The 11611-nt window shown below is 40.4% G+C and overlaps 1 pseudogene; it reads left to right on the top strand.

Moving 5' to 3' along the window:
* The first annotated feature begins 236 nt into the window (after positions 1 to 236).
* LOC147424193 (pentatricopeptide repeat-containing protein At5g04780, mitochondrial-like) lies at positions 237 to 1423 on the top strand (annotated as a pseudogene).
* The last annotated feature ends 10188 nt before the right edge of the window (positions 1424 to 11611 follow it).

The following is an 11611-nucleotide window of genomic DNA, read 5'->3' on the forward strand; positions in this document are numbered from 1 at the left end:
CCAAATATGGGGGAGGCATGCCCATCCCATTTCCACCAATGAGAGGTTTGTGTTTGAAGTGTTATGAAATGGTGATGCATGTTTTGGATAGGTGCCCACTTAAAAAGGGATGTGTGTAAACACCCTAAATCTAGAGTGGACTTTAGTGGAATTTGGAAAATCTGAGATTTTAGAACCAGACAGGGGCACTTCAGTATCTGGTTTTGAGCTCAGAGCGGGAAGAGACTAGGCCTACCATGGGGGCGAGCATGGATCCCAACTCTGTGACTCTTGTGAGCTTCAGTGTGCAATCTACCAATGTCGACAACTTGCAAGCAGCGATGCACTCTGTAGACCACACGGCTCAAGTAACCTCTCTCTCTCTCTCTCTCTCTCTCAGCCAGCGGCATGGACATGGGTTTCTTGATTCTCTTGATTGTAGGGTTTATTGCATGATTGTTCAGAGATTTTTCTGTCTTTTATAGGGTATTGCTGCTCAAACTACTTGCAATTTTTGCGGTTTTTGTGATCACAAGCTTGCAACTGGTATTTCACAAGTCAAACTCTATCACAAGTAAGCTTACCTTCTATTGTATTTTCATGTTTACAGAGATATTTTGCTAGATCTTTTGCTGAGTGTTCGTTTCATGATTGCTGAGAGCTTTTCTTGAGTGTTCGGCAGGATGGAACAGTCAGATGCAGTGACTATGACATCATTAATTTCTGGTTATAGCCAACATGGGTGCACGATGGAAGTTTTTGAGATCTTCCAAGAAATGCTAGTCAAAGGTCTGGAGCGAGATGACTTTGTTTTGTCTAGCCTCTTGAAAGCCTGTCCAGGTGGCTTATTGTTTGTTTAGGGTATGCTTGTCCATTTTCTTGTAGTGGAGATGGGCTTTGATGAGGATGCCATCATCGGAAGCACTCTTGTTGACATGTATGTGAAATGCGGCGATATTTTAGATTCTTGCAAAGTGTTTAACACTATGCCAAGAACAAGCGCCATTATGGAACTCCTTGACTGCAGGGTTTGCATTGCAGGGGGGGCAAGGTCTAGTGTCGAGTTATGTCGAGGATTTGCAGAGACAAGGTTTGAAGCCGAACAAGTTGGGGTTTGCTTGCTTTCTTTCTACTTGCAGTAGATTGGGTTTGGTGGGCGATGGCTGCACCCTTTTTCAATGGATGCAGAAGAGACATGGTGTTACCCCAACAATATAGCACTTCACCTGCATAGCATACCTACTGTGTTGATCACGGCTAGTAACATGAGCATAAGATTTTCTTCAGAGCATGCCGACTCCCTCAGACGGGCCTCAGACGTTGTTGGGTGGTCTACTGTGTTGAGCCGTTTTAGGACATTTGGCAATGCAAGGGACTCTCTTCTTGTGGCTCACATTCCAATTTAATGCACCTTAAATGTTTTGGTGATTCAACAAAGTCTTGAACCTTCAAGTTTCCATAAGCGTTGCAATGTGGAAGCCTTAATTGCAAATTTTGCATTGTAAGTGGAGCAAGGCCAAGTGCTGAATTACGCGCAGGTTTTGTAGCAAGGCTTAAAGCAAGATGAGTGGTTTTTTACTCTTTTTCTTTCTACTTCATCAAGTACTTGTGTGCTTCTTTACATTCTGTATCAAAACATTTCTTCTTTGAGCTACCTTTATTGACATCTTTGCGAGACACGTGCTTCACTTGGGTCTATTGGGCGAAGGTTGTTGCCTTGTCAATTGACGTAGAAGAGGCATTTATGTGGCAGTAAACCTTTGCTCTCATAGCAGACCTGCTGAGCCATCTGGAGTGAGAAACAGATTAGGCCCGTGTCACACACGGGCACCAGGAAAACTCAAAAAGAGGTTTTCTGGGTCCTTGATGTGTCACATGGGAGGAGGACAATGAAATATAGAGCATTTTCTCACGACTGCATTTGTATGCTTTAATAGCTGTGATGGCCCATGCTTGTGATCATTTCATCTGAATAAGGGTGCGGATGGTGCTGATGATTCTCATTGCTCCACATTAGGTTTCAGCAAGGCAGAAGCAAAGGTGCATCGACACCCTAAGAGTGGCTGCCAAGTCCTCTATCACACTCTCTTGCTTCCCATGTCTTAATTTAAATAGATTTGAGGAATAATGATCAGCATGTATTGTTGATGCACAGAATGGACAAGAGTTCAAGGAGCAACAGTGCTATGCACATGGATGATTGGGATGTTCAAATGACAAGGCTGGTGCTGCTAAAGAGGTTTGAATGTTTGCAAATTGAGATCTTTTATTCTAAACTATAATACAAGTCTTATTTTGTGCATAGGATAGCCCCCTTCCATCAATGGATAGTGTACTTCAAAAGCATGACATTCCTACCATTTACAGGCGAAGCTCCAAGACCCAGACAAAAAGTATTCTTTGTTCAAGATAGAATCAATAACAAAGGTATGATCTTATTCAATGATACTACGCTGACAAGTACAAACATGCATACCATAAGTATCAAAGTTTTTACAAAATGTGGTAAATTGACTGCATGAACATTCGGCAATAGATTCATGCCGAACAAAATCATTACTGTAGACCAAGTTTTCCACGGGTTGTTGATACATCCAACCAATGTGTACATTATTGTCAGCATTTTGTGATTGCCAAATTGTAGATCAAAGCACTCACAAAAAAGAGCTTTTGGTTGTATCCAATCGAGAAGAACATTACGGAAGAGACAGTGTATGTAGATAAAGCCTTGGTTTGGAGCTACTTTGTTGAGAAATCTTCGTCCACAAGGGCTCGTAGTAACCTGCAAATCCACCAAGGATTACATTACAAGCAAATTCTTGATGGGGAAGTTTTTGCCTCTTCCCCTAGTGTAGCTACGAGACTTCCCCTTATTAGAGGAAGAGCTAGGTGTTAAAAAATAAGTGAAAGAATTGAGGGTAGTAAGAGAGTTAGGTCTTTTTAGAGCAGGGGAATCATCCTCATCAAAACATGGTTTGAGTAAGCTAGTGATGATCTTTACACCTTTGTATTTAGCATAAGTGGTTAAGTAGATTCCAGGTTCATCAAATTTCAATTCCTTCAAGATATACAGCATTAATCCACGAAAGATGTTAAAGGCAATCTGAGCAATTACTATCTACTTAGCTTGGCCGCCCAACCATGAGAAAATAAGGGAGAGGTAAAAATCAACTGGTTTTTCACGGAAGAGTAGGTCAAGATGTTTGAGAATAAACCAAATCACATGATCAAACCACATGATGCTGGATTTTCAAGAGGCTTTAGAGTCAAGAAATCTACAGACACATTTAACATAGGTCCAAACACATTCCAAATAGATTCTGTGTAAAAGTCTGGGTTGCTTTTAGCAAATTCCATGTTCCCTTTTGTACGGATATAGAGGCCTTTTAAGATCTTGAGTTTGTAGTATTTGATAGTAGAGGCAGAGAGGTTGGCAAGGTAAACCCAGGTTTCACTTAAAATAGGTGCTAAGAAAGCCTTGTTGGGCAAGACCCAAAGATGATGGTCCACCCCAAAAGATTCGATTTCAATCTGTCTTTCATGTAAGAAAGGAAAAACATTAAAGATTTTTGGCACCATTTCTAAGAGGTTAGAGTCATTGAGGGAAAAAATATTACTCTGAAATTATTTGATAGCTTCGAGAGTTGTAATATCCATACAGAAGATACCACCAGTTTGAGGGATAGTAGGGGTAGCCGAGGTACTAACAAAAGATGGATTGAGGCCGCATAGTTTTCTTAACAAGTTAGACAACTCAGCCCTAGAAAGAAGAAAATAGTGCAAGCTCCTGTTGTATTGTAAAGAGACTATAGAAGTTGGGCTATGTAGTAGGAATTTAAACTCACACCTTCCTTGAGTTCTTGTCTAAGGTAGCCAAAACTTTAACCCAATCATTAAAAGATAACATGTGCAAGATAGACATTTTCTTGTCTAAGGTAAGAGCCGAGTCGTATATTAGTTGAGATGCATCCAAGCTGTTAAATACATCTGAAGACAAGATACATTGCCACAGATAGCGGATCCAAAGGCCCATTCCAGTCCTTGTGAGAGAGAAAGGGTCTGCAATATATCAAAAAAGTTTAGTGAGTTTAAGATTACTTACAGTAGTAAGTAATACAACCTTTGGTCTTTCTAGCAAGGAAGGGTCTGGTTCTAATTGCCAAAGCATTTTTTGGTTTACGATCTTTAAGGTACAACTTAATCTGCTCAAGAATCTTTGCACGATTCTTAGGGCTGTCTTTTATACTCATGAGGGCTATCATTCTAAAGGGCTTGTGGTCCTAAAAGAAAATAAATAAGATCAATTACTGTAGATTGGGCCTGCAAACCTTAACCCAGTGTGAGTAGGATGGAAACACACACAATGCCTCTATAATCACCAGACACACACTCTTGGGATAATACACACACATACTATGGGGCACCACTCGGCTTACACAACCCACCTGACCGAGATAGGGAACACACCGATGGAGTGGGAGGAGAGAGACTATCCATTTGCCCACTTAACACACACACACACACACACCAAAAAACTCATCTCAAAAGAGAAATATTTTTCATGTTTAGAGCTTCGGCCAACACCAATGGGGAAAATAGCTCACACAATATGGATGAAATATGCCAGATACAACCACAAATTTGAACAGAGGCTTCGCTCACAGGAGAAACTTACACAGCCAAAAAAGTAGGTAAAAGTGAGTAAATTGGCAAAATGGACATTGCCATTGTGTCTGGAGTGGCCAAAAACCCTAGTCTACAATATTAAAGTGCTCCAATCCGATCTTGGATGAGCAATTTATGGCCAAAAGAGGTTTCAAAAAAAACAAAAACTAAGTTGCCATTGTTCCTCTTCTTCTCTACACATTTTTTTGGTCTTGTTCTCAAGTTTTTCAGTGTCAACACTTCACTTTATCACTTGGGCACCTTTGGCCTTTTCATTGACCTCAAATGGACCCCGAACAAGCCAAAAAACGGCCTCGTAGTGCATTTTTGTCACCCTTCTACATCCGCCTGCACACCTGGCACTCAACTTTTCTCAATAATTCATCCCGCAATCACGTGAAGTGGCTCCCAAATATAGTTCTCATGATGACATTTTTGCATAATTCATCACAACAAAACACCCACGTTGTGTCCTCACTTACCCACGTGCAAGTCTTGACCCCATTTGACCTCCTGACACCATTGGATGCCATATGACGCACTTGCTTACCTCATGGCATCAACCCGCTGATAGCTTCCTCGATACGTTTTACGTGCTACCAACTCCTCACTATTATAGAAAAACACACTGATACTGGTGAGATGAAAATCGATGTACTATGTACAGGTTGTCCTACCTGTACACATGTGGGCCCCCGTAACCACCTGGCTCTGGAAAATGGGCAATCTTTTATTCAATGCACCATGCATGTGTATGTACATGTGCGCAATCATTTCTTCCAAAAGACTCCTCACATGATTTTCTCATCCTCTAGCCTGTTAGAGCATTCATGCTCAGCACCAACACTAGTAGATGCTCATTCCACCTGAATCAAAAGGACAGAGGCATATCACCTGAATCACCAGAAGCATCATAGCACCACACATATATTTGTCACCAATCAACCAAAATGCACCATAGGCATATCCAACTAGCTCATGCACCTTGTCTAGAGCTCCAAAAGAATAAATGTTGCATACCACATTCAACCCAACCAATTGTGACTCATCACTTGGCATCTTGGCTTCACCAACCATAGCAACAACATGCAAATCATGCACCCAAGTACCTAAAAGCATTGTATGAAGGTAAAGTTGTTGACATCCAAAGCAGAAAAGTATCCCCAAGGCACACATATCCCTAGCATAGGCATCCATATCTTTGAGTTCCTTGTCGTTGGACTCATATATGCCAAACTCCTTCTCATCATCATGAGCATACTCATCATCACACATAACTTCATCCACATCATAATCATGGCTATCATCACTATCCATGACTTCTAGCATGGATTCATCAGTCTCCAAGGATATAGGTCCTTGCTCTAAACCATAATCATGCTCACCGATCGGTTCAATCACTTTGCATGCATCAAAATACGGCTTCAAAACAGACTCCACATCCAACAAATCCACAAAATCGCTCTCAACCTTGCCCTCTTCCCTAATTTCCAAGGAACTAGTATCCAAAGATACGTGCTCATTGTCAGTAACCTCAATCTCACACTCACACATGGAATCACAACATACACAAGTAGCCAATGCATCCTCTTCAAGACTTTTGAATCCTGTATCCAAAGCATTACTTGCCTCTTTAGGCTCTTCCATAAACCTGTCAACCTGCAAGACTACTTTACGCCTCACAATAGGGTGAAAGCATGTTAACCTGTCGCGCTTTTTGTGCTAGTTAGTAGTTTCAAGTTAACACATCTTCGAAAAGTTGGGTGTCCGGTAAATTTTTTACAAATAATATCAAAATTTGTCGGAGGTTGTACATTTGGATTCCTTGTTTCAAGTGCTTTCTATTGATATATCATATGTCATAGATCTTGGAGATGTAGCTCAAGTTATTGTACTAGTTAGCATATGTCAAAATTGTGCTAGTTAGCATTGTCCGGGACATGAAAAAGCATGACAGGTTAACATGCTTTCACCCAATAGACCTTGGGAAGAAACGAGAAACATCATAGGCTAGGCTATTGTTCACATGCTTAGGCTTAACCTCATCTTGCATGTCAAATCCATCTTGCACATGTGTACCTGTACTGATACCAAGCTCCTCAAGACGCTTAATCTTCCATTCCTTGTGCTTTGCAATGCATACTGCATCTTCAAAAGACTTGGGCCTCTTCAACTCAACCTCAAACCACAACCAAGGTGAAAAACCATCAACAAAAGAGCTTTTCTTCAATGAACAAGGGGGGTTCTCATCCTTAAGAGCAACACACCAACGAGTCCATAAATCTATAAAAACTTGTATATAGGCATCAACACCTTGCGAAGAACCTTGCTTAAGAGCATTGAACTCATTCCATACTGCATTTGTATCTTCAAAAACCTGGAAATGCTCTAAAAAAGCTTCTATAAACTTGTCAAGACTCAAACCATAAGAAGAAGCCACTGTTTCTTTAGCTTCCAAATCCATGAACCAAACATGGGCCTCATCTTTCAAAAGGAATCCAAATAGCCTCAAAATCTTCTCCTCATCACACATATCATTGCTTATGCATGTCACCTCTACTTGCTCCAGAAAGTCTTCCACATCTTCATCACTTCTTCCATGAAATTCCGAATAAGCGAAAGCCATGGCCACCCAAGTTTTAATGCTTTGAGAACCCCGTCTAACACAGGTGCAAGAACCCAAACTTTTTAATGACTCAATCCCCATAAACTTCAATGGAGGTCATCTTTAGATAAGGACAAACACATCCACATCAAATGAGTTTTCATAGTTAATCATAGGAATTACAATAGGAAAAGGGGATTCCAGTATCTCTCTTAACCTTCTTGGCGCAAACATAAAGACTATGCACTGCTGGAAAGAATCTTCCTCGACACATTAACATTTATCTGGATTCTTTGTGTTAAATAAAAAGGAGTGAATTGAGGTCCGTTTGGATCATCCATTAAAGCCAACCATGCAGCTCCCAAGAAGGCACATCTGACTTATCCTGTGATTTTGTCAGAATTTCAGCAGCATAACAGTATAAATGGCTCAAAAAACCAAAAACTAGCTATCACAACTTGGAAAAATTTTGGCTGAGTTTCCCTAGAAGTAGAGTAGTAAGAACCCAAAATATAGACTGTATATGTATGCATAACCTTCCAACAATGGAACCCAAGCATCAAGTAGGAATCACTACTATATAGCCTATGACAAGGTCACAAAAAAGGGTGCTCCAGCCACCTGTATCACCGAAAGGATCTCACATTTGAGAATCCTACAGCTCAATAAAACCTCACCACGACCCTCTCACAAAGGTTTATGCAAATATAGTATAGTCAAGTCTTAGAAATGACTATCTTCCAGATCAAGTCTTAGAAATGGCTTTGACTACCAAATAAAACCAAGTATGGGCATACAATGGCAGTATCCACAAGTAATGTACAATACCAAACAATGTGCTCAAACAGGCGCCAAATGATGCATACCCATGGCAACTGCAAGTTACTTTCACTTGCCAGTGTGTCACTCGACTCCAGCTACCTGTAACTGTGTGAATCACCTGTACCTATACCTGTAACCTGTAACATGTAAGCTGCAACTTGTAATCCTGAAGCTCAAGGTACTTGAAGAAGATCCTCAGTGGGGGTGCCAAAAGAATGTGAGCGGGATCAAAACACACACAATGCCTCTATAATCACCTAACACACACTCTTGGGATAATAAAAACACACACTTTGGGACACCACTCAACTTACAAAACCCACCTGGCCGAGACAGGGAACACATCGATGGAGTGGGAGGAGAGAGACTATCCATTTGCCCACTCAAGACAGAGACACATACATACACACACACACACACACACACACACACACACACACACACACCAAAAAACTCAGCTCAAAGGAGAAATATTTTGATGTTTAGATACAATTGAGCTTGGGCCAACACCAATGGGGCAAATAGCTCACACAATATGGATGAAATATGCCAGATACAACACAAATTTGAACAGAGACTCACAGGAGAAACTTACACAGCCAAAACAGCAGGAAAAAGTGAGTAATTTGGCAAAATGGACATCGCCATTGCGACCGGAGTGGCCAAAAACCCTAGTCTACAATATCCAAGTGCTCAAATCCGACCTCAGATGAGCAGTTTACGGCCAAAATAGGCTCCAGAATCAGCAAAAATTGAGTTGCGGTTGTTCCTCCTCTTTTCTCCATAGTTTTTTGGTCTTTTTCTTAGGTTTTTCAGTGTCCACACTTCACTTTATCACTTGGGCACCATTAGCCTTTTTATTGACCTCAAACGGACCCCGAACAGGCCAAAAAATACACTACGAGGCCAAAAAATGGCCTCGTAGTGCATTTTTGTCACCCTTCTACATCCATCCGCACACTTGGCACTCAACTTTCTCAATAAGGCATCCCGCAATCGCATGGTGGCCCCCAAATATAGTTCTCATGATGAGATTTTTGCATAATTCATCACAAGAAAACACCGATGTTGTGTCCTCACTTACACACGTGCAAGTCTTGACCCCATTCGACCTCTTGATGCCAATGGATGCCACCTGACGCACCTGATTACCTTATAGTGTCAGCCCGCTGATAGCTTCCTTGAGAAGTTTTACATGCTACCAACTCCTCATTATTATAGAAAAACACAGTGATACTGGTGACGATGAAAATCGATGTACTATGTACACGCTGTCCTAGCTGTACACATGTGGGGCCCATGTAACCACCTGGCTCTAGAAAATGGCCAATCCTTTATTCGATGCACCATGCATGTGTATGTACATACATGCAATCACTTCTTCCAAAAAACTCCTCACACTAGCAAAGTCAAAGACTATAATAGCCGTGAGCAAGAGACACATAGTTTATGAAGGACCACCTAACACCAGTCAACCATTGAAGGGATTATAGACTGTGTGTCGATCTTAAAGCTAAGTTTCAAAAATAGTTTCTACTAAATCTAGCATCCTGATTTTTTTCAAAAGAAAAAAACCTTATGTTTAGGATGTGTGTGTAGCTGTTTTATCATAAATAATACGACATAATTGAACTTTTTACATTCAAAAGATAGCTCGCTTTAGAAGAAGGAAAATAATAAGTACAAAAATAACTCAGTCTTAGAATTATCTTTGTACAATGATTGTAAGAATGAAGCCCCATTCCAGTATTCAAATAACATAAGAACTTCCCAAGCAATAAGTGAATGTGTATTCCAGTGTTGTGGACAGCTTGCTACAGCCAAAAAAACTTTCCAAGATAAGATAGAGTCCTTACCTGCATGCATTCAAACAAGACAACAAATCTGTTAGCCTTGGATGTGTTTTATAGGTATCAATGGACTATACCAGTTGTTATCCATATCCACCTTACAAACTTTTTTTAATTTACAAGCTTAGTCCATAGTATTTATGTAAAGATGTTATCACTTTTTTAAAAAAAAATCCAAAGTTTTTATTAAAAGAATATCATTTTGATTAGAAGGCCATAACCCCTTCTAATCCATGTGTCTGAATCAACCCCCCTTTTTTTAATTTTCATCAATTTTATGAGTTCATGAAAAGCTCCACCAAATGAAGTTTATACAAGAATTTTTTTCTTTAAAAATTCCATTTAAAGTTCACATAAAGTATCAAACTTTGTTTAAGATTGTTTTTAGGTCAGACACCCATTATGGTAAATGGACTCTGAATCATCTCAGTATCACTAACCATATATCTCTCTTTAGCAAACCAAGTAACAAGGAGCCCTGATAAAAAACCAGGCCTTGAGCCGAACCATGAAGTTTAAGGAAAAATATATCATGCGTGAGTACCACCTCAACACTCAAAGCTAAAAAAGGAGCAACATCCACCCAAGTGAATGTAATGTATATCCTAACCAAATAACGTAAAGACCAAGTACTACAATGATGCACAATAGGTCCCAACACCCCTAAAAAACCAAGCTATATTATTGCTCAGCTGGACAGAAAACACCACCACTAGCCAACCAATATACAAGGCCTGTAAACGGCTTCTTATGATAGTGCTAAAAATACTTGTGCAAAAGCGACAGTATCAAGTAAGTCACAAGGCTATTTGATGCTCAGTAAGCCCCTAAAAAATGTCCGGTCAGAGTAATGTCATGCTAAGCACAGCGGCCAAAAAATCCCTTTAAAAAAACCAAAGTTGTCGTAGAGCATCTCCCAAAAAAAAAGTTTTTTACAGAGATTTTACACGGCAACAGCTGGTATATTATGCTACAAAACCACTGTGAATCAGTAACTACGCAGTGTTAACAGCCACCCAACAGCCAGTGGAAGGATCAAAGGCATGCTAAACCATCATCATGTAGAACAGTTCTTTTGAGTGTAAAAAGTTCAATTACTTTCTGAGAAATCATCTTGAATCAGTAACTACACAGAGTTAGCAGTCCAACCAAAAAACAGCGGAAGGGTCAAAGCCATGCCAAAAAATACCAACACTATATATACTCACCGACTAACAAGGGCATAACCAGGTTCGGTTTAATATAGAGCGAGACCCACATAATAAAAAACAAGCATCATTCTCATTGCCACTTAGAAAAGTAGGTCCGCAAAGAAATATGCATGGGTAGAGTAAAAAACGTGAGTAACTTGTTTTGTGAGCTCCATTCTTCCGTGTACAAAAATACACACAGTTTTATTTATGTGAAGCAGAACAACAACCAAAGCTAAGTGAGGGGCAGAGTTGCGCCCTCACCTCTTTAAATAGAGGAAGGAGGAGGGTCGCCAGTCCTGTGTAATGAGCAGAGTGCCATGAGTGGAGAGACCACCTTCTGCAAAGCGAGGCCGCCTATGCAGTGGTATGAGGTAATAACCTAGCGCCTTCATGGCAAGTATTACCCAAGGAAGTAAAACCGCCCAATGTATTAATCAAAATGTGCTAATATCTCAGAAGGGCCAAGTCCCATGGTGGAGACCCAACCTAGTAAAACT

This window comes from Adiantum capillus-veneris, chromosome 26, assembly GCF_014529385.1.
Source record: "Adiantum capillus-veneris isolate H3 chromosome 26, ASM1452938v2, whole genome shotgun sequence".
Classification (NCBI taxonomy): domain Eukaryota; kingdom Viridiplantae; phylum Streptophyta; class Polypodiopsida; order Polypodiales; family Pteridaceae; genus Adiantum; species Adiantum capillus-veneris.